General features: G+C 26.5%; 1 protein-coding gene across 1 annotated transcript in view; it reads right to left on the bottom strand.

Moving 5' to 3' along the window:
* LOC132949468 (neuropeptide CCHamide-2 receptor-like) overlaps positions 1-10265 on the bottom strand; it is a 132652-nt gene extending 122387 nt beyond the window's left edge. Inside the window, exon 1 of the mRNA XM_061020377.1 lies at positions 10057-10265. The gene's annotated coding sequence lies outside the window, so the exon portion shown is untranslated. The remainder of the gene's footprint in view (positions 1-10056) is intronic.
* Between the last annotated feature and the right edge of the window lie 10593 nt (positions 10266-20858).

Raw genomic sequence — 20858 nt, 5'->3', positions numbered from 1 at the left:
ATTTTAGTTTTTTTTTTTTTATTATTAATTTCACTCATTGGTACTTATTCAATTGGTTGATTTTTATAATTTTAAAAGTACTTTTTTTATATTCTATTGTAAGATTACAAAATTATAACATCATATCGATCGTTCATAGAAATTATTATCAACATTTAATTGTAAAACAAACAATTTTGTACTCACAACTTTTTAGTAAGGTTTTTCGTTTAGAAAATCGTACTAATTTGTATTATCGATATCTTAGGAAAAAAAATAATATATAGTATAGTATATACTATATACCTAGTATCCGAGTATCTCCGTTAAACGGCTCGGCGTATAGTCAATTTCGGTACATCAGTGTTCAGGTGGTTTTTGAAAGGTAATCGCAAATCAGTAAACGAATTAAATACAAAAATATTTCGTTACGACGACAATAACTAAGGCAGGTACCAACTCATGTGTACACAGTCTATTATTCATTAAGTCGGTTGTTGAATGATTACAATTTTTTGGTTGGTGAGAGGATGATAAATATCATTGATGATGAACATATAATTATGGTTTACTGCCCAGCATAATATTAAACAACGATACACTAACTTTTTCTTCATATTTTCTCTAAAGTTTTTTGAAAGATCAGCATGTATAAAATGTATATTAGCTTAATTCTATTAAATTGATTTTACCTGTATCTAATAATTAGAGACTAATAAGTAATTAAATACAATATATTATGTTATGTATCTTATGCTATATGATAAATAACATAATTTATTGGGGTTACCTATGTTATTATACAATATTATATTATAAGTTAGTTAGATGTATGAGTTATAGTATTACACAATTTAAAACTTCAATCTTAAAATATTTTTAAATAAGAGCTATTTGAAAAAAAATTAGTCTTAAACCGATTTTTTTTTACTACAATTATATAAACACTTAGATATATATAGTTTTTTAATACTTACTTGTTTGATATAATAAATAATGGGGTTTTATTTATAGTTTTTGTCAGAAATTCCAAAAAAAGTAAATTTAACTACACAACCCAACAAACAAGTATTTCCCTATGAGAATAAAAATGTGCCTAAATATTATATAATCACCATAAACTCATACAATACAACTTTCCGTAACCTGTTCGTATTTTTTTTTTTGTATGCAAATAAAACTTTTTGTGCATTAATTTATAGTTAAAAAATAAAGCCAGAAACAATACACTTTTACAAAACCTGTTCATTGACTAAATATAGGTACCAAGACATAAATTATACTAAAGCGAATAATACAATTTTTGGTTCACTTAAAATAAAAATAGGTACTTATGTAATATCAAAAAATTAACAGTTATCAAGAACTGAGGATTGGTTTCGTTCAAATCAAAACACAATCGTACTAAAAACTATAATATAAGAAAGTTAAGATTAATGATCGAATTAGTTATTTTGTAAAGCACGTTAATTTGAAAGCCATTGGGCAACGTGTTCATTTATTCGCAATCCGGTCAATTAGCTGAAAAGGGCGTTTTGGCAATCCAATGAATAATACAGATGGGAAGCACGAGGCAAGAAAACTTCTTCTAGGAGTGCAGTTTCGTTAAATTGAATTAAAACTTTTGGAGCCAATGAAATGTTTTATCAATTGTATTTGAGCATGGAAAAGTAATTTTGCATTAAATATGTAAATATAATCGTGTACAGTATATTTATGTTTAGATTTGGATTTACTATTGTACTTACTCTATGAATGATACATATTATAGTAACTAATTATATTAAAATAATCGTAATTCAGCATACTCTTTGGAATCTGAAAAGTGGTTTTATAAAGATAACTCGGTAACTGAAACAAATTTTATTTTTATTTTTTTTTTTTTTACTATTTTCCAAGTCATTCATAAAATCACAATAATTACCAAGCAAGTCCTATCCGTACCATTTTTTTTTATTACTTTGTATATCAATAAAGTTAATCAAACTATAAAATACTTGAGTTTTAATACAAAGTATAAGCGACACGTGTATTCAACCATAATTTGCATTTTTATGTATTGTGTAGGTATGTCCGCACAATAATTTTTTGTGGGAAAAGTCGGTTATTCCTTCCACGGTGTAGTAAAGTATGGACTACCTATTAAGTATTAATCATGGGTTTGGCTAAATTGAGTAGGTACCAACAAAAATAATATATTCATTTTACTTTATTAAACCTTTAACTAGTGCTAATCTATCAACATAATAATAGTGCCTTAAGTCGTTATCATTATTATATCTAGTTGTTATAGGTGAGAACCTTAAAATAACCTTTTTAGAATTTTAAATTAAATAATATTTTTGTAATTATTTTTCAAGATGATGACTAACGAGTGTTTATTGTTAAAAAGATCACCCAATATTTGATTAATGTTATGTTTCAGTCATTTATAGAAAGGTATAACAAAATAATATTATTTTTCAAAAGACATAAAAATGTAAATTTGTCACATCAGTATGGGTAGTAAATATTTTAAGCCCTTCTTAGCATTTTAATTATTTTAAACGTGATTTAAAAAATAAATAAATCCTATACAAATTACAAGTATACATTTACAATGGGTAGCATACGGTGTATCTACCACACAATTTTTTATTCAATTAAAATTAACAGCAATGTATAAAACTTCACTAAAATTGGAATAAAAGAGAATACAAATCGAAATAATATTACATAGGTACACAATATCCTTGAATGGAAATTGACATTATATCAAAACTTTGAGAGCTTTGGTAAAGATTTTAAACTTTTATATAGTTTTATTTTCAGAAGTTATATATATTATTTATATTCTTATGCTACTCAAATACAGACAATTGTTTAGTCATCAAAATTAAAAAATTGAAACTGATAATTATTGAAAATAAGTTCTACAAATAAATTTGTTAGATTTCCTTATAAAATTATTAAATATATGATGATTATAAATTATAATTCACTAAAACATCATGAAATCGTTCAAAGTATACAACATTCTCTAATGTATGATAATAAATGTAACAAATCAATCTGAAAACTTTTGATTATACGCCAAGTAAAATCTATTGTAGTTTATCACTTAGAGAAATACTATTGTTTACTGAAGCACATTATGCATAACTTAGCGTCCAGTAGCTATTATATCATAATACATTTTATGATAACATATTTTAGTATACATTATACACAATAGTCCGTACGAATTTTTTTTTATTTATTGTAGGACCTGCTGTGTACAGCGTCAATAAGTATTAATAGTAGCCACGTAAGTGTACACATATGTTGTACACATTGTTCAGTAATTTCCTATTGATTCGTAAAAATGAATTGGTATTGAAACTACCGAGATGTAAAATAAATTAAGATTGAAGCACAAAACAGGAAACCATTATCCAGTAGGTACCTACAATAATATACTTTAGATTGCTGTTTATGGACGTATAAACGTCTCTGCTTCTAGTTTCTACTTTCTGTATAACTTTCTGCACGGAGCTAAGAAATAAAAATGGTCGCTTTATAAAATCCGTTCAATCCTGGACCACGGCTCTTTATATTAGAAGGAAACACTGACAGAAAAGTATTTTGTAGCAATGAGGTTAATTTGTTACAGCGTTTGAAACTAAATCTCTGGTGTTAAACGAGTACGTTTATAAAGAAAAAAATTGTTCAAACTTCAGATGTTTTTATTTTATTATTTTTGCACACATATTCTGTGGTCGTTACTCGTTAGCTATTGAAGAAAAATAAATGCATATTACTCTCCGATACGTCTTGTGTACTTGCTTAATTTTACAAATTGTTTCACTGTTAAGATAACGGGTACACAAATTAATTTAATAGTGATAAATGTAATTGAAAAGCATAGATAGGTAAAATACAATTGTATTGACACAAACTGAACAGTGAACATAATTAATTAAAACAGCCTACAATTATTATGAAAAAAGACATATTGAAATTAATAATTCGATTCTCGGGGTTCAATGCCAAGAAATGTAATTTTGTAAGCAAGAATATGTTTCTCAATAAATTAATAACATTTAAAAACTTAATCATATTATATTAGCTGCTCACGTTAGATTGAATTATAGCTGTATTATAATTAGGTTGAAAATGGAAAGGCAGAAAGCCTCAAAAATAGAAACATACATTTTCAAAGTGCACTAACTTACGGTAGCATAAATAAGTTGTTGAAAAAATATGCTGTCGTATTTCATCGGTTGCGAGTGTTATGGCTAGTGACTATAGTTGGTACAATATTCTTACATTTTTAAACTGTATAATAAATGTTTATGTTTTATAATAAGATTTATTATCTTACTTTTAGGTGATGTAGACGTTTTTTTTTAATTTAAAATGTATTTATTTATTTATTGATAAATTAATAAGTGTATGGGACGTATAAGAGATCTTTGACAAACATCTGATTTATTCATATTCTGTCCAACGAGTAAAATTGTTGTGATCTAATTTTCTTTTATACTGTCTTATACTGTCAGCTATAACAGACAAGACGTCATGATAATATGTTTTGAAAAAAATGTGGATATTACACAAAACTTATAGTTGGTACTTGGTGAAACAAGCTATAATATTGTATCTCAATCATATTATGTACATTATTATAATCACATCAAATTATTGTAACACGGTCCTAAACTAAAAATATTCATAGTTAGCTATTACAACAGTGTACCTCATACCTAAAACAACAATATAATATGTCTGGCCCAGTGACATATCTACAGTGGTGGGGGGGGGGGGGGGGGTGTATGGAAGTAATCTTGCAGACCAAATGTTGTACACAATTTATACTACATATATATAATAATATAAAAGTATGTGTATACTGAATTTGCAGTCTTATCAATCCCCCCCCCCCCCAAAGTGAAAAATCCTAGATATTATTTTTATATTAATTGCTACTGGTCTGACCGTAATATTATAATGAGCTACTCACTACTATATATTATTATGATTATAGTAAGTTATGAGCTGATGATTTTTACATAAAAATTAATTTCACAATGCACACCGAATTATAAATCCAAATGTTATGACGTAGAAACAGTTATATACTAAATTTTAATTGGCATATTTTTGTTGTTTTTTTTGTGAATTTTTAGCTATAAATGCATTTTTTATTTCCAATGATTTTTTTTTTGCTGTAGTTATTAACAACTTATTACAACTTATAATTTATTTTTAATTATAAGTACACTAAAAATGTATACTTTATTTTGAATTAATAATGTACAATACAATTCACTAACACATTATCTATTTTATAACAACATATTTGATCTTTTAAGAGCGTACCTACCTATTTTTGATATTTTTTGGGCATAATATCTACGTGCATATTTTAAATTTTTAGGCCATAAGCATAGAATATCCTAACCCTACTTATAAATAATCTGGTCCAGTTTTGTAAAACTTAAAATAAATTAAATACGTAAAATGTAATATGTAATTACATATTTAATGTATCCTCTTAGAATGTTTTTAATATTAGAGTAATACAATTTAGCTGATTAAAATGGTTAGTTCAATTGAATAAAAAAATCATTAAAAACGATAATAATAAATTATAATACATGTTATTTATTGTTGTGAATAATAACTATTTTAAATTTAAAACAGAGAAATAAAATTCCGGTTATAAAATAATAATTTAAAAAAAATATTTAAACCTCACTGAATGACCGAAAAGGTGACTACGTTCGTACGTTCACACAAAACTTAAAAAATAACAAGATACTACCATAAGTCAACATTATGGTATCGGTATGCCAGTGCCCAACAACGAATGAAACACATTTTAAATGCCACATCGCACAAGAATATATAGCTATACATTATATTATAGTTGTAGTTCTTCTCTATTATTTACTTTGAAAAAGATGTGCCAAAAACCAAAGAGAATATTTTAGTGTTATACTGATGAATTCAGCAATCCGTAACATTTCTAAACCACCTGCAATACACAATCATGTTTGGAATTTGAATGGTTAAATCAAATATAAATACAATTCAAATAGTATTTAGAGTTAAATCGAATTAACAGTACAATTATCACTGTTGCTTTACAATGTGTTATAAAATAGAGGATCAAGTTATAATGGAAAAATACATTTGGTAGATAAACAGTTTATTAAAGTATTAACCTAAATAGAAAATTCAAAACGATTGAGGATTGAACTGATCTAGTAATTATCATCTGGGATTAAAAAGTATACATTTAAATACAAAACTTAATAACGTCTTATATCAATATTCATGATATTCAAAATGTATTTATTTATTTTACATTTTTATGGGAGATTATATGACGTAAATCAAAACTGTATAAAATAAACATTATCAATAATTTGGTAATAAAGAATAACAATTTAAACACTTCTATATTATATATGTTTTGTGAAAAACCACTCCTTGACATTCTTATGAACACTAGATATGCAGCCTTTTTTTAAAAATAGTTGATAAGTATTATTTGATTAATGTAAAAATGTGACAAAGTAGGTTAGGGAATATCAATCATGAATAAAATAATACAATTTTTGATAAAATTTTTAAATTCTTATGTTTTTTTAAAAAGTTATGTTTATAAACATTAATGTAAATGTTGTAAAAAGTATAATGGGTATAACTTTTACAAATAAAAATATGCAACATAACCTTTAAAAATATGAATTAAAATAGAAGCGTACATTTGAACGTGACCAAAATATAAATAATATAATAAACTAACCTAAAGTACTGATTATTATAACGTGTTTGTGAAATTACCATAATTTCTTTATTGCACTTTAATATTCTAATAAGTATTTTATAGTTAATAGTAAACTAGGAATGTATGTAATAACAAATAGTTGTGTGTCAGAAAAAACGTGAATGGGTGACGGTCAGACGCTAATTTTGACAAATCTGCTGATACCATACACAAAATATTTTTAATAATATTCAACAATAATTGTAAAATATTTTAATTGAAATTGTATAGAAACGTGGTATTCATTCAAAATAGTGAAGATAGCGATATTATAACAGCGAAAACCAAAGCAAATATAATTTATAGCAGATAAATTAAAAAGGCGAAATACATCGGTGATACTAATAATATTATATGTACACAGTTTATTAACTATTAGGAAATAGTTAATTTAGAATATTCATGTATACAAGTCAGGCACCTGCTATAAATAATAATAAATGTTTTGTGTGATAAGCCCACATCATAATTTTTACAATAGCTGGTTACTTATAAAAACAAAAATAAATCTAAGAATAATTATTGCGGGTCCGTTAGTCTGTGTGACAGTATGGCTGGACTTCATGAGCAGCGTGTTATGATGTGATAAGATTTTATAGATTGATAATGAAAAAAATGAAATTGAAGAATATATAGATAAAATGTCTATCTTGATTGTATAGTTAGTCACCAATTTTGTAGTTAATCTATATAGGATAAATATACTATGGTTTTATCTACATAAGGTATATAGCTAGATAAATGCATCCACAAGTAAATTTAGCTATTGCACACTATTTAGGGTTCATCAAAGGGATTTCAGATTTGTCTTTTGGGTCTTCAATACCTATATATTCTTCTTTTTCACGTTTATTAGGTAATGAATATAGACATACTTATATGTACAAACTGTAAAATATACAACCTTTTTGAAATAAGTGTAAACGATGTGAGGAATTACATGGCTTGAATAATTTTATCAAAGAACACTTCCATGAACCTAGGTCACCCAAGTACCAGTTAATGTATTAAACTTCTGGTAAGTTAGAAAATAGCTCGTTTATTATTATAATATCCAAAACTATTTTTATTAATTAATTTTTAAAAACATAATTAAAATATTAAAACTATAACTTATTTGCTATCATAATATTATGTAAATAATTATGTGCATTTTTTATTTTGCTTTGGATTTTGCTCTTTTTAATTTGCCATTATTATTTCGCTATCCTTACTTTCGATATTTTGGCATAGACCCATAATACATACTTGGTACCAAAACAATAAAAATATACTAGCATAACACTATAATATCGTATATAATATAGCAATTAATTTCACTTAAGATTTTCTAAAGTACTAAATATATAAGTGTGTAACATATTAAATAATTCAATGTACACACAATTGTTATTTAATATTAACTAAAAATTAGAAATCATTTTTTAATGTTTCAATGGTGGTTTGAATGGTGGTTAATGTACATAAAGTATATTACTACAGTATATTATCTATTTTGTTTATCTTTGAATTTTGACCACGCTAATATCTAGACAGTTTACGTTTGATGAATGATATTTTATTAAATGCATTTAAAGAAATATAAGTGGTTTTACTAACAAAAAAAAAAAACTAAATGAATTTCCGGGCGTCAAGTAGGAACATTTCTTAAAAATATATACTTTTACTTTTTTTATTTGTAAATATAAATTCTTCTTTGATAAAAAAAAGTATTTATTTTGTCAAATGGTGTATAATAAATACGATACCTAGTTATTAGTTTGATTATTTGATAGGTTTATTGCTCAAATAACAGAGATGAATATTTTATACGGTTTTAATTTTTTTTTTTTCATGCATAATATGGAATAATAAATAATTGCACAATAAAACTAATAAAATAACAAACAATCATTTTAAAAACAGATAGCTAAAAAAGTATTTGTTTCCAATTGTGTAATCAATTTTATTTACATACATGTTGTTATAACAGGTATATTAGCAATACAAAACATCTAAGTACCTATAGAAAATTATGAAAATATTGTCAATAGAGTTTTGTGAATATAATCCATTACACATAGTACCTACCTACAGCTAGAATGCTATAAACCCCACCCATTATTAAGGAAAATATTTTTTTGACTTTACTCTCTAGTGGACATTAAATATTGCGTTATTAGTTTAATAAAATTACAGGATTTTTTTATATTGATTGTTTTGGAGCTTCCGTTAGTTGTTGCTCATACAGCTGTTATCCACCAACAATAGCAATGAAAGTTTATCATGACTGGTGACATTCTAATTTTTTTTTTAAAAAAACATAATACAGAAATTGGTTTTGCCTCTCGGGAAAGTGATAAATTATTGCGTTTGAAATCGATCTTAAAAAAAGCTTTCTTTATTCAAAACTTGTCAAAAAAATTAACTTTTTTAAATTCAATCCGCTTATAGTATTTCCAATTTAGAAATTTGACATTACATAATATTATTCACAGTAGCTATGTTTTCATGTAATAAGATGTACCAACATTTTAAATTTAAATAATTTATTTGAAATTTGAATGTTCAATGTTAAATTGTAAAAATCAAGTGCTATAAAAATAGGAAAATGACAAATATTTATAATCAAAGATTAAAACAAATTATATGATTATTCAATATTCAATTATAATAAGATTATTTATAGATGGTCATAAACATAAAAAGAAGGTAATTACTAATTAGGCAATTTCTCGTTTAAATTAAAACAGGATAAAGTGAAAATAATTAATAAATTACCTATAATATGCTATTACCAATTATAATCAAAATCATATTCTTATATATTTCAAATTATGTTACATTTTTATTTTACTCGACAGACATCAAAAGAAAGAATAAAGTTCGGTGAGAGTCAGTCAGATAGTGTTAGATATTATTATTACGGGTCTTACTAGTATTATAGTAGTAACTTTATACGTATAAAGTATAACAGATCTAAAAGTCCCGTTAAATTTCGCGTTCTCGTACCTTTATGATATGAGCTAGATGATTTACCTAATACCTAATAATAGTTTATAATTATATACCATTAACGTGTGTTATCAACTACAGAAATCTACAAGTTAGATTCGGTAAAAAAAAAAAATTGTTTCAAGGACAATAAATTGCAGTATGTATGTTAAAATTAAATTCAAGCGCGCTTTTTATATCTTAAAAAAAAAATCCTATTTATTTTATTCTACTAACTTGCTTACACATAAAGATGTTTTTTTTAAATTAAACATTATCGCGATAATGCTGAGGCCAACAATTATTACCTTTGCACGTCGCTCTCGAATTCCTCGGGGCCGTGGGCAATAGTAGTGCTTCAGCACTCAGAGTGCCTGTTGCGTCTGCAACGACTGTGGTAATATAACGAGACGATGACGACGATAATACATATATTTCGGTGTGCTCGGATAATATAGGACGCGTGCGTGACTTTCGGTGGCGCCAATCTATAGCCCCCGGTGTAGAGCGTGTCGTAATGCCGGTAACCGACTGCGCGCGAAGCCAAGTCGAGCCGACCAGAGAGCGACGTGCCACCGACGTCACGGGTTTCCGTCGCTAGCGCCGTCCACCGCGAGCAGCGATTGGCACGCCGCGAACCGATCTCACTGGCCACAGAGAAGATCAAAAATTAATTGCTCGATAATAATAAACTAATTTCACCCGACGACCCAAGTCGTCTTACCCGGCGCTGCAGGTATCGGTGTAGCCTATATAGATAGGTTAAGGTAGCCCCTAAAACTTACAACCAATAATATTATTTATTTTTTAATTTGCTCACATTATGTATTTGGCAGTTCGGCACCCGCCACCCGTATTGTATAATATGATAGGTCATTATACACCCATTACGTCCAGCGATGTGTTTACGTCGTAATGCGTATATACAATATATATAAATATACAGGTACTCGATTATAACGATGGGTGGTATAGACATGACCGTACTCAGGGCGGCAATAGGTTGTCCTTTTCAAAATATTTTCCACCGCAAAATGTCCTTTGTTAGAATATCTTATTCAATCATAAAAAGACCACAAGTAAATATTCTAGCCTTAAATACTTAAGTTTATACTACGCTAAGGATACGGTCATGTATGTCACGTGGCAGATATATTGTTTAACCACATTATCCTGCAGTGTATAACAAACTGTGGCTCTAAGTTATATTATTTTGCAGTCTTAAGAGCGCAGTCTAAAATTATTATGAAATATGAATCTAAATATTTTTATTTATTCTACAACAGATTATTTTCATTTATATCATCATTGATTGGTACCAGTTTATCAACCCTAATAGATCCACTATAAATTGATTAATTCACTAATGCTCTTACACATTTTGAAGTGGTTTAAATAATTTGTTCTTACTAAAAATAACGAATCGAAAATTAATGAATCACATAGAAAATAAAATTATATACATTTAAAAAATCCCAAATCCACTTATTAAAAACTTAGCTACATTAGCCATGCCTAGAAACCCTCCTCGTCACCTTAAGCACCGATGGTGCAGAAACCTGCTAGATAAGAATCATTAACCCAAAACAGACAAAAATAAACGATAATAAAAGACGAAAGTGTCATCAATAGGACGGTGGCTTCTTCATTCAAATTGTTCATGTTTTCTTTTTATATAGCTCATATTCTTATTGTGCCTGCTGTTACAGATTGTGTATAAATGATAACGAATAAAAAAAAAACTTATAAAAATTGTAGGATGTGTTGAAACAAAATATCACATAATTTCAAATATAAATACACAAATAATGTACCAGACTACCACTCGTATAAGCCTACTACCGAGCCGCACCAGGCCCCGTACAATATTTCATACTATAAACTACATATACTATTGAACAATAGTTACCTTCACTTTTGAAATTCACCGGTATTAGGTACTCATCTGGAGTACTCAACTTGATCTGGCTACTACGTCGTAATTCTACAGACCGGATGTCCACACAAAAGCCGGAAATCCGCAATGACCAATGCACGATGGAAATAAGTATCACGTCAAATGTATTTCGGTATGTTATAGTTTGGATGTAGGTACATAGATAGACATTTTTATTATTATTGAACCACACATAAAAAATAAAAAAAAATCGAATTCTGAAATACGAAAACAGTATACACGGAACCTCGGAAAGTGAACAGAATGATTAATGCATCTCTGTAACACCCCTGATGACGTTAAAAAATGATCAATTGTTTTTTTTTTTACGACACGCATGAACACAATATAGGTACATATTGTATGTAGCTGTTTTGTACCCTGAAAAGGCCGTCCAAGGATCCAGTAAGAGCATTGAAAAGTTACAAAATATTACGATCACTGTTGACAGTAGTTGTACACGCTTGGTAGCTTACATCCCACACTGTATGGTAACTATTTATCGCCACATACTTGTCGCCCACGTACTAATAATATTATAGTCCCCTTTAATAATATTGGGATACTTGCAGCTTCTTAAGTATTTATTATAAAATATTAGGTAATTACAATAGCAATACCAACGATATTACCCAATATGAAATGTTAATAATATGATGTTATTTGTTAAATTGTAATTATTGAACTTTTTTAATAATACAAAACTACGTATCAATACTGATACATATATAATATTCAATAGTACAAGAATTTTTTTAGCTTCTTCCTGATTTTAAAGCTGATGAATATAATATTATATTTAATAACACTAATGCTACAATTCCGATCAGATAACCTAGATTAAATTCATATTAATACAATGTTTTTATTTTTATAAATATCTATCCAAGATACAAAATATGACATGATCATGATATTAGCATTATTTATAATCTTTATTTATTGTTAAATAATGATACATAATAGGTGTATTAATAAAAGTATTATGTGAATATAAAAAATTGTACTATCAAAACTTGAATAATATGTTTTTATACTTGTCTAATTGCAGTCTATAATAGAATGATTAAAAATGCATTGAGTTTAAACTTGTGTTGAAAAGAACATTATAAAACATTTATACGTATGTTGTATATTTTTATTATTTTGGACAACAAATCAATGTGTAATTTTACTATTTATTATAAATCCTATTTACAGTTTATATTAAATATCTTTACTTTCTGCCAATCACATAATACATTTTTTTACTGAAAAAATTAAAATAACTGTACTTAAGTGGTAACTGATTAAGCATATTTATTATTTTTAGAAGCATACAATCAAGAAACAATGGAAAAACAGAACAAACGTGAATTGTTAAAATATTACCAGACTTACGAGTTTATAGTGTGTAAAAAACCCTCCACATTCAAAAATTAAATAGCTTTTATTAAGAATTATGTTCAAATAATAAAACTAAATACTATAATATCAAAGGACTAGCAAAAAAATATGTATGTAACTACATACATTTTCGATACAAACACATAAAACACATTTATTTTCAAAAATGTTTTATTTATTTTGGATTATAACGTCAAAATGAATTCTTTACTTACAGTGGTGTGTTTTATTTTATTAGATTTTTGATTTGTCACATAATATATAAATTATTATATATTGTGGACAATGCTTATAGGCCATTTTCAACATTTTAAGTTGCTTATAAAAATAAATTAACATTTTCTTTAAATTATTTCATGTCTCCAAGTATAATAATAGTTAATAAACCTTAACTTTAAAATTTAAACATCAAAACTATATGTATGTAAAGTACCAATAAAATAAAATGTCTACCCTAAAACATCCGAACTAAATATTACACTCCTCGATTTACCCTAAATAGCGAACACATGAATAAAAAAAAGCATTGTTCGTCGTTTAATATATATTACTCACTCCATGAAGAACAACATTTTTCGTCGGAATTCAAAATATGTTCTTAATATTATACTGCTAAATAATAATATCGAGTACATTTTAATTTTTAGTTAAGTAATAAACTACTAATACATTTTAGAATTTAAGATTTTACCATTTTGTACACAAGTGGTTTCTCATAATATATTTACTGTTTAGTTTATTTTTAAATTGATTTTATAAGTAAACTTAATATTTTATAATGTCTATAAACAGTTTCCTTAGAATACCATCATATTGAGCATATATCTGATTCATTTTTTCGAATGTGATAATTATTCATGCATAATATTTATAATAATATTATTAAAGTATGAACACACCAGTACCATTGATTAAATATGTATATTTAATCAATGCCAGTACCCAATATAAATATGAGTGGAGCGTAATATAATATAAAATATGAGTTTTGTATGTGGTTTAGATTTTCTACATTATTATTATAAATTTTATACTACGTATTTTTATTCTATTACTCATTTAGTTATTATAATTTACAAATACCTAACTGTGATATAATTTGTTAAAAAAAATAATTAAAAAAGTGTAGTTAGATTATTAAATATGCTCATTATTATATATTTCAGAGATAATATAATTATTATTAAACAACCAGAAATAAATGTGATTGCAATTATAATTATGTGTTTGAACCATAATTGATGATATAACGTATTTAAGTAATATTCTAATAAATAAATTTAACCTAATTAACCTAATTGTTCATAGTATTTAGATATTAAATGTATTATAATAGGAGATCAGTGTAATCAATAGGTGCACCTGAAATATTTTTATACCTAGATTGTCTTTTATTCAAATTGGTAACCAGTCAAATAACAAAAAACTTAATTTTGGACTGTATGATAATAAGACAACATTGGTCAACTTACATTTTTAAAACCGTTAATTCACAACAAAATTTACTGATAGAAATCAGTGACAGTATTATTATTATTTTTTTTTATTAGCTTATAATATTATAACATAATAATAATTAAGAACCAGTACTATTCTAAAGCAATTTAAATTTAACAGTTGTACAATTTTTTTTTGTTTTTACTAAAAATAATTGCATTATTAGTTTATTAAAAATACTATAATACAATTCAGCTTATTGTCAGTAGGGTCATTGCCAAATTTTAGGTATTAAAAGGCTTATAATTTTTAACTATTTTAATGTAATTATTAAAACTAATATGGTCCCTTTATGACCCTAAAGAGGTTTGAATGGTGAAGTTTGTATTATAATAAAATAAAGAACCCATAATTATCCGTTCAGATCAAATTATAGTATCTATAGTTATTGTTTTTAAAAACCTAAAATAACAAATGTTTTACCTAAGGGTGCCGGAGCCCAATCTTTTAAAAAAACTGTCTCATGGTATAAAAGTTCACACCTTGAGGAATTGTTATAGTTCAATCAATTGTATTTCACTTAATACAAGATTTTGTTGTTCAATGTTGTATTAGACTTTAATTTTCAATAGAAAAAGGTTAGAAGCAAAGCTGCAATAAAGATTTCAAAAATTCAAAATATTGGTATTTTCTAATTGAAGGGCTCCGTGCAACAACGAGACAAGTCCACTTTTTGAAATTGTTCAGGAGACATGTTTTATTTCACCAAAACTTTAAAAATTTATATTTTTATTTGTAACTACAACATAAGTATCTTGAATTACATGTAAATGGTTGAGTAAAGTGAATTTGCATTTTAAATAAATTTTAGATGTTATAAAATATCTTGCAAGTATGGAACATATGGACTTACCTGGTTTTTTGCTCATTAATTGTAAAAAAGTTTTCGAAAATTGTATTTGTTTTGTGTTTTACCATAAATTTATTTATTTATTTCTTAAAAACTAAATTAAAATCCTTTAATGACAGTTTTATAAATAATTATAATACTAATCAATAAAATAAATTAATGAAATTTGATAAAATTTGTATTGCAATATAAAACATATGGACTTACCTGGTTGTTGCTCGTAAGTATGTTATGTAATAAGGTATGCTATAAGGTTTTTTAAAAATTAAATAATAATTTTTTATTCCAATTTTAACCATCAACAGGTACCTATAATCTATAAATATATTCATCAAGTATTATGTGAAATATTGTATTATATGTTTTATTAGAGTTATATTTTATTAAATACCTATAATTTAAACTTTTTAAGATACGTTGTGAAGGGTGTTAAATAACAACAAAGACTTTTTTTTATAATATTTATATTTTAACAAAAAAAAAAATAGAGAATAGAAATCACCTTGTAATATTAATTTTATACAGCAAAATAAATAACATAACTTTTAGTTTTCTGAAGTACAAAAAAAAATGATAATAACATTTCAATAAATTTAACAATAAACAATAAAATGAAATGCATATTATAACATTTAAAATAGTATATTACTTTTCCTAGTAATAATATAAATGTTATTATTTAACAATAAAGACTTATTTTTTATAGTATTTATATAACCATTTTAATAAAAAAAAATAGAAAATAGAGATCACCTTGTAACATAAATCTTAAAAAGCAAAATAAATAACATGATAACTTTTTGTTTTCTTATGTACAAAAAAAAAAAATGAATATAACATTTTAATAAATTGAACAATAAATAATAAAATGAAATACATAGGTATTATTATTATAGCATATAAAATAGAATACTATTTTCCCTAGTAACAATATGACAAACTAAAAACAAAGAAACATAATATTTCAACTCTTAGTAATAATAAAAACTTAATAAAACATTATATTATTAGGTAATAATATTTGTATTAATATTAATTAGTAAATTATTGTATTGCAAGTATACAATATTATTTAACACGAGGCTAATAAAAATAAAAATAAAAGTATACAATTAATGTCAAAATATAAAATATGAAAATTAATGAAATTTATTTTAGTTAGGTAGGTATAAAAACTTACAAATAATTAACTGGGTGTTGTGTTTAATTTTCATAGTCAGAATCATCATTATTATTGGTATGATCTTCATCAGCAGCAGTAAGTCCAATATAAAACCATTGGTATTCTTGAGGCACATATTTGCTCGCTAACTGAGTAACATCCTTGAATTTTGACTGTTTCAGTTTAATAGGTTCATTGTACAATCTTAATAGTTCATTTTCATTTATAGTTAGCTCTTTACCAGTCTTATTTAAACTGTACTTTTCTTTAGCAGTAGAATTTCCAGATGTACTACAAAAAATACCTTCATTTGTATATTCAACATATCGGTAAGCCATAATAGTAAATTTAGTTTTATCTTTGTTGGTTACAATTTTTTTAGCTAGTGGAGTTAGATAACTACTAAAATTAAAAATCATACTTTGATCAACATGAACAACTTTAAATTTTTTATTTGTTTCAGAAACCATTTTTTCATATTCATCTGGCAAAAATACTCTTTCTACTTTTCTCCGTACCTTTTCAATATGTCCAAAGCACCTGTCACAGGGCAGGAAACTATGTCCAGGCTCAGGATATCTGTGAATAATTGATTTTATAGAAATAGTTGGAGTGTTTACCACAGCAGATAGATATTGAAATAGAGTTTTATTTTTATTTTGAGCACTGCAATTGTCAGAAAATAAATATAACGTTTTAATTCTTGGACTTAGTATGTTTTTGAAATAGTGATGTAAAAAACTTATCACTTCGTTTTGTCCTTTTTTAGCTACTGATTCGTTGTACATATAAAAATGAGATTTGCCTGTACTTGCTGAGTGTATGCAAAAGTTATAAGACCATACTTGCCGTTTATAAAACACATCTCCTGATGGAATGTGTGGGAGGGGCATGTTCTGTTGATAATCAAAGCTTAGAACATCTACTGTTGAATCATTTTGTTTGGCTCTAGCTGTTAACTGCTTTAAATAAGTGTAAAATACTTCTGCTTTCCGCAGATGAATTTGTTTTTCTACTTCAAGATTAGCTTTTACTTCTGCATTATTTTCATTGTCAATAATTTTCTTCAAGTTATCACAGGTTTGACAAGTGTCAGATCTGGGATAGGCAAATGAAATGTTGAAATTGTTATTAAAGTAATTAGCAAAATAGTTGTATTTCAATTTAGGTTTCACTTGTTCACAATTTTCACTGTCTAAAACTGCCCATACATTAGGTTCATATTTTTCCAAATATATTCTATACAGTTTGGAAATTGAAAGCTCAGGAGACATATACCTTACATTATTGTTATCAGACCTACTGTAATGAGATTGTCTCTTAGGAAATGAATTAATAAACGTATCTAATTGGAAACATATATTGTCAGGTATCTTATTAGGTCGACTGTGATGCTTACCACGTTTATCTTCTGGGCTGGGAACATGGTTCTGGACACTTTTTATAATTCTTTCTACTCTAGATTTTCCAACTCCAAAGAGAGAACAAAATGCCTTCTTGCAAACAGGGATAATATCTAAACCACTTTTTATCTCATATTTTACAGAACACGTTTTACTTGATCGACTACCATCTCTTTTCCTTTGACGAATAACAGGGTTGACCCTAACTAATCCAGCCAAATATGTATCTTGTTTGTTCTTATCACCTATATTATTAAATATTGCAAGTAAATTTATTTTTTGGTCATCCGATACATTAGTAAAACATTTTTGATTACAGTGACAGTCAGAGCCTGTAGTTCTAGGAGGAACAATTTTATTACGCAAAGAATTATGTTCAACACCTTCAGACCTACACTTTTTTGTAATATTGCGTTGCCAATTTGATTTATTTTGTTTCCTTTTCTTACCAATACCAATAGATGTACTAGATGTAGGTTGTTCATCTTCACTGGATTCTGGTATAATATTAATAATTGATCCTGAGGGTGTCGCTGAAAGTGGTTCAGAATTATTATCTATGATTGATTTATTATTTATTCTTTTCTTACCAATACCAATAGATATACTAGGTGTAAGTTGTTCATCTTCACTGGATTCTGGTATAATATTAATTGATCCTGAGGGTGATGTTGAAAGTGGTTCAAAATTATTTTCTGGATCAGAATCAAAAGCCAGTATGCCACTGAGATCGTTATTTTCAAAAATGTTATAATCTGGATCTTGAGTGTCATCATCGAAATCAAAATCAAATGATGGGTCAGAGTTAGATTCATCATATTCAAGTTGTTTTGCTATATTATCACAGTTCATTTTGAAAAATAATAAAAACTAAATAACACTATGCCCGTTATGGAGCAGATTCAAAACGATACATTAAAATGTATAATCAGCCTAATAATTTACAACTAGCAATAGACACTAAATGCAAGAATTAACATGGTAACATATTTTCAACAATATGTATTATAATAATGATAATGTGTAAAACAATAAATATGACTATCATAATAGTACTATCAATACTAATGTTTACTATTTATAGCCAACTTTTCTGTGTAAAAACCAGACAAGTCCGGACTTATCTGGTTCTTGCTCATAATATCTATAACCAGTCAAGTCCATTTACTCAATAACTCCGTAAATAATCACTGGACATGTCTCGTTGTTGCATACAATTGTAAAGAAAAAAAATCTGTATATGATAACATCAAAAAGTGACTTTTGAAAAAAAGTGGACTTGTCTCGTTGTTGCACGGAGCCCTTCAATTTATTTTCCTGGTATTATTTAAGTTGAATAAAAAAAAATCCAGGCCCATTACGACATCCAGTAAAAACTCGTCCTCTATAAAATATTATTAAAAACGTGATTGAAATCGGACTATTCTGAGGTGTACATTTTTTTTTTTGTGTAAAGTGGACTTTGCTCGCTGAAATGGTTTGATAACTTTTTTTTTACTTGACATTTTTTGGGGTCATCATTCATACGTTTATACTATACCGGTAGCTTATAACGGCCGTCTGCTAACTGTATTACTGTTTACTAGGACGCACTCACACTAACCACTATTTAAAACTAACATAACGATTCCGGCTTGTGGCGTAATTATAGTTTATCTAAATTGTGCTGGTTAGTGTTATTATAATATCATATACCTATAGCGGGCTCTGACTTGCAAAACTCCTAATACGAACTAATCCTGTTACAACAATTTGTTTGTTTAAGACGTAACGAAAGTAACTATAATCTTATTGTATATGTTTACATTTCTATAAAACTAGATAGGTAGGTATCTATAGTTAAAATTTAATGATCGTTTTTAATTTTTTTTTAATTAAAAATATATTATACAATTAATATTTTAGACTTCAATCACATAAATAAAAAAATTTTAACCACGCATGCTTTAATTTTTGATGTTAAAACATTCTATGCCATGTTCAGATGTTTCTGATTGGACACTGACAATTTTCGAGCGTTATCGTTTTCCCGTAAAGCTCGATACCTATTATAGTATTAAAAGGAGAGGCGATTTTTATATCAGATGTTCTACTGGTTTTTCAAATTTTTCGAAAAACACCGAAAATTCTTTGGCCACTAACAATCTAATTCAGATGTCATACTGGGCGTCAACCTAGGAGTTAGGTCGAGATCTACTTTAGAAACCTAAAATAACTAAAACAATTGTATTTATTAATAATTATGCGTATGATTAATTTATTTATTAAGACATACAAGTATAATACTTCAATACAAGTGGAGAAAAACCATCTGTTGACAAAACTTCCAAAGTTAAGGAATGTAAATTCTTCGATAAATATGGTAACAGGTGATAACAGGTCCCTAAAATAAAGCTGATTCGTAATCAAATGTTATACTCAGAAAAATAAAAAAAAATGAATTGATACATTTGCAGAGATGATTTAGTTAAAGAATAAGTAATACAATTAAAGAAATTAAATGTCAATATTTAAGTATACAATTAAGAGGTTATCACTATAATTTTTAATTGTTTCTTCTCTTATCATCAATATATTATCTAAGTACATTCACTCACGAACAAGTTAATGGTTTTTATGATACCTAAAAACATTTTATAAATTCATTTTACAAAAATGTGATCAAGAGAATCTGGCTGGTTTGTTCATATAAAAATAATATCATTACCTACATACAATTTAATTATTTATTTCCTAATCCAATTTCATTAGATCATTAACGCATATAAGAACCATGACAATTAAAAACCTATTTTAAAAATAATAACTATTATATTACCTTAACTAAGATAATTACGAACAAAGTGATTTTAATACAATTTTAAAATTGATTTTCA

The sequence above is a fragment of the Metopolophium dirhodum genome, chromosome 7 (genome assembly GCF_019925205.1).
Source record: "Metopolophium dirhodum isolate CAU chromosome 7, ASM1992520v1, whole genome shotgun sequence".
Lineage (NCBI taxonomy): Eukaryota > Metazoa > Arthropoda > Insecta > Hemiptera > Aphididae > Metopolophium > Metopolophium dirhodum.
The sequence above is the reverse complement of the archived record's forward strand: the minus strand, read 5'-3'. Positions and strand labels throughout refer to the sequence as shown.